The sequence below is a fragment of the Bidens hawaiensis genome, unplaced genomic scaffold (genome assembly GCF_021521415.1).
Source record: "Bidens hawaiensis isolate Kalapana, Puna unplaced genomic scaffold, B.hawaiensis_p1.1 tig00018748_1, whole genome shotgun sequence".
NCBI lineage: Eukaryota > Viridiplantae > Streptophyta > Magnoliopsida > Asterales > Asteraceae > Bidens > Bidens hawaiensis.
This window is the reverse complement of record NW_027492841.1, coordinates 15,412-20,548: the sequence shown is the minus strand read 5'-3', so window position 1 is coordinate 20,548 and position 5,137 is coordinate 15,412.

The window sequence follows — 5,137 nt, the reverse complement described above, 5'->3', positions numbered from 1 at the left end:
AGCCTACCCATGAACCATATATTCCAGAACCACTTCCCATAACCTTACAAACCTTTCCATCGACACCAATTACTTCCCCATCCCATACTCAAACCACAAACCCTATTCCAGAACCATTCCTTACCACACCACCTACTACCCATCCCCATATTTCCAACCTTTACAGAAGAAACTTTGATTTAATAATAGAAGCTGTGGGATTGTGGAAAGAAAATGATGATTTAAGTCAGGAAAATGAGGATTTAAAAGCTCAGTTGGCCCATGCACATTCTAGAATTCAAACCCTGGAGCAGGAGGTTGAGAAGACCTCAGCTGCCCCAAAACAGGGGGAGAATATTACACATTATGAGGCAACTAGAGCACCGCTGCTGCTAGGAGAATGAGCCTGACAAGGCAAGTGATGATGAAGAGGAGGAAGATGAAGCACCGCTGCTGCTAGGAGACTTGAGAAAGTTTAAAAGAGACAAGGGAGAGGGAGCACATTGCCCAAAACCTATCAGCAGAAGAACTGGCAGAGCAGGAAAACTTGATTGATCAAGCCAATATTTCTTAAGTCTTTGCTGAATAGGAGGTTGAAGATAAAGTGGTGATTGAGACCTTGATCAATTTGAAAAAGGCTGAAGAGTTGGATAATTCATTGGCTATAGTGGTGAGCATGTTTAGTCAATCTATAGATCAACCTGAAAAAGAGCCTCAAAAGGAACCTGGGAGGGGAACTGGTGAAACACTGGATCAAATGAAAGAAAAACTTCATAAGTGTCATGAAGAGTTTGCTGAAAAAATCAAAAGCTTTGCAAATATTTATACAAGAAAGAAAAAGGCCAGTGACCAAGCTGATAAAGAAAGGTCTGCTAAAAGGGGAAAGTGGGATGAAAAGAACCAATATTTTGTTGAAACACCTGATGATCAAGAAGGCCTCTAAGGCCAATTCCTATTCAAACATTGAGGCCAGAAGAAGCAGCTAACGGTGTTCCAAATGTTCCAGTTGCAGATGTTCCAAAAAACTGATGATGAAGTGATTGATGCAGTAAATGAATCAACTGAGAAAGAAATTCAACTGAAGACGACAATGATGATAACCAAGGTGGTACATCAGAGAGAGTTGATGTCTTATCCCCTAAAGTAGGAATGATAGAAGATCAAAGGACAAACATACAACAAAGCTTGAATGAGGCTAAAAGGAAAAATCCTTTGGTGATAAAGCTGATGAGTCATGGTTTCAAATTTGAAGATCTTGCCTCTCTAACTAATGATGTGTTACAAAGAAAGTTGGACAGAGAGAGGGATTCTATAAAGAGAATGACGGAAAAGAAAAACAGGGACAGTCAAAAATTCAGAGAATATCTTAGACACCATGGTTTTTCTGAAAAAGATTTGACTCATTTTAAATTTGAGAAACTAAGAGAAGCATATCTTACAACAAAAGAAGATATTGAGAGAAAAGTAAAAGAAAAATTTGAAAAAGAAGCAGCTCGGGCTGAAAAGATTGATGCTTTGAGGAAGAAGTTTGCTGGTAAGTGTGGATATTTGATGGATAGGGGTATGGCACCTGAAATGGTTAACAACTTGTCCAAAGCTGCTGTTGAATCTCATTATAACAGGCTCAACAAGAAAGATAAGTCAAAGATAGATCAACCTGAGCCATCTGCTACACAAGCAAGGGAAGATCAACAAGAACCCCCTCTCAAGAAAAGGAGGATCATGACCTTGAGATAGAAACAAAAGGCTGAGAATGAATCTAAGAATGCTGAAACTCAAGATACTTCAATCCTAGTGGAAATAAAGCAAGAGCAAGTGGATGAACCCACAGATCCATGGGAGAATGATGAAATGATCAAATTTTGAGAGATGCGATGGTGAAGCAAAAGGGGATGAATGAAAAAGTGTTTGACAATTTGGGTAAAGCACAGCTCAAGCAACTATTCTATAAACAGAAAGCTGAGTGGGAAAGAGTGTTGTTAGAAGGTGTAAACCCAAGAAGCTTCGTTGGAGGAAGATTTGTACCGGCTGGACAACTTCATGATGAAAAGATAATGGAAATGATTGGAAAGTTGTTCAGAGAGGGTGGAGAAAACCTCGTTGAATTGATAAATTTGCCTACTGAGTGGATTGTTGAAATGTACAAGAAAACATTTGGATTCACAGGGCCTACTAAACCGATGAAGTCAATTCCAACTAGGCCCTCTGCTTCAAGAAGATACACCTCAACAAACAGGGGTAAGTCAAGTAGATCTGTAACCCAAAGAGAAACAAGACCACAATCAGATGTGGATCTACCTTTGACACTCTGTTATTACTCAGTCTCTCAAACTTTGAAAGTGATTATGCAGAGCAGACAATTGAGAGATATTATATTCAGAGATGATTTTGCCGAATACACAAGGGAACAACTTGAGAAAATGGCCAAGCTTGAATTGTACAACTATCACGACAGTAGAAAGCTGGCCGAAACACAACAAAATGAGCTTTCAAAGTTCTTGAGAAGTGAAGCTGAAAAGGGGTTCCCATTGCTTAATCAAAGAAAGAAGTGGAATTTCACAAAGCATGAGAAGACCAGAAGAGCAACATAGATGAGGAATATAAGGAATGCTGAATATGATTTTGTTTCAAAAGTCAGAAACAACAATCCTTTGTCCAATATGAACACATGTATAAGCATAGGACGGAGAATGACTCGTCCCAACTATGAAGTCCCGAAGAATTGCCGAATTACATAGATTGAGTACAAAGAAAATGAAGGACACTACATTCTTCGTAATTCAGATGGAATTATTTTGGGAATTATCAGAAACGATAAAGACCTGACTCTTGTGCATAGAGAGGATTTGAGGGATATAATGGAAATGACAATTTCAGAAAATCACCCTCATTATCAAATTCTGTTCATCTTCTAGCAAAGAGAAGGAGCAGTCATCATTGCATGAAGACAAGCAGCCCACAATGCATGAAGAAGATGATTTTTTAGAATAGGGTTTGCTTTGTAATGTCTACGGACAAAATTTGAATATGTAATATTTTGACTTTTGATATGTAAATTTGATTTTGATTTGATGTGTATTTTGACTAAGTGTAAGTAACATTAGAGGTGTTTTGGGACAGCTGAGGTGTTCCAATCTAGGGGGAGATTGTTGAGTCAAAGATTTGACATGATATAACTTAAGAAAGATTGGAATCTTCTCAACACTCCTCAGAAATGGCTAAGTATGGATACCGAGCACACTTGGACATCCGACCAAGGTTATACTTGTCCTAGCAAGGTATTTTGCCTATCGGGCTGGGCTATATGTTGGTACATAAATGTCAGTAGTTCATAGTCTAGCGTTTGTAATCGAGTCTGTAATGTAATTATGTTTAAGTTTATGTTTATGTATGTAAGCGAAGTTGTTAACAAGTTCGCTTAGGCGAACTTGTTGAACAAGCGAAGTTGTTGACAAGTTCGCCTAGGCGAACTTGTTCAACGAGCGAAGATATAGACAACTTCGCCTGAGGCGAAATTGTCGTATATTTAAACAGTTTACGGGTTAACTGTTTCAGGTTAATCAGTTAGTCAGTACGAGTGAGGAGTCAGTTGTTGAGTTCAGTGAACGTGTCGAGAGTCTGTAATAGACGTGTTTCAAGTTATAATACATAACGTGTTTGTTTGAATCGCGTGTGTTTGGTTTACGTATTCTACGCTCGTAACTACCTAAGCAGGGATTCCGCACCTGCGTAGATAGCGATATCCCGTGTAAGATCCGTCCGGGAACCTACAATTGGTATCAGAGCTTTGGCTCGATTGTGAGGTTCGGGATTTCATGCGGGTGTAGAAAACGTCTCGTTTGACCTATTCGCGGGACACGTTTTCGTTGATATTGTGTTATACTCAACTTATACAGTTATATTCAAGCCGTTACACCGACCGAAAACTGCTAAATCGTCGAAAACAGATCTGAATATTTTCAGTGTTCTTCGGGCGAAGTTGTTGTTCTTCAGGCGAAGTTGCCATCACTGGAAGTAGGGTTTCGGCGAAGATATAAGGTTGAGCGAAGTTATCCACAACTTCGCCTACCTCATAAGTTCGCCTAAGCGAAGTTATCCTCAACTTCGCTTACCTCCTAAGTTCGCTTATCCTAAGCGAAGTTATTCTCAACGTCGCCAAGTCACGCGAATTTAAGGATTTTCCAGCGAAGTTAACACTTAAGCGAAGTTATCCTTAACTTCGCCTATAGTACTGTTTGGAAGAATTTTTGTTTTTTTTTTTAGGTTTTTCGTGTTTTCGAGAAGATGTCGCCGATTAACATCTCTGAGTTAGTCAAAATGGAAGTTGAAGCGGGGTCGGCTACTAAGGCCCCAAGGTTGATAAAAGGAACCGACTTTGTGGCTTGGAAGGATAGGTTCATTCAGTATATTAAATACCAGGATGCAAAGATGTGGGTGTGCATCCAGGATGGATATATTCCACCGACAATGTAATACGAAGGTAGGGATGTGATAAAGAAGTACAGCAAGATGGAGGAAGAAGAGAAGAAGATGTATGAGGCCGAGAGCAAGGCCCATGCTGCAATTACTATGGCTCTTCCTCAAGAGATTCTCCATACATTCCGGAAGTACACTTCTGCACGAGAGCTTTGGGATGCTCTTGAGAATAGATTCGAAAGGAACGTGGGTATTCATGCCTCGAAGATTAAGCTGTTAAAGACCCAGTTCTCTGTCTTCAAGTATTTGAAGAACGAATCGCTTGATGATATTATCACCCGATATTATCATCTAATGACAGAGCTGAACAACTATTCTATTGCTTACAGAGAGGAGGAAATAGTTGAGAAGCTTCTCGATGCTCTCCCACCAAAGTGGGAAATGTACATGTTCTAATGAGGGAAGACAAAGACTTTCCTAATTACGACTTGGAGACAGTAGTAAACAAGCTCAGAACCTTTGAGCTTAATATGGTTCGTAAAGAGACACCAACGGATCAGGTTCAAGACCCTGGTATGTATGGTGCCAAAGTTAACTCAGGCTCAAGTTCGAAGTCTGAATCTGCTGCTTACTACTCCAAAGGAGAGTCAGGTTGTAACTCTTCTCATGAAGGAAATGTGTCAGTAAACATGAACGGTGATGTTTGCTTTGTTGCTGGAGGATCAAGTGCTTCGAAACCTCA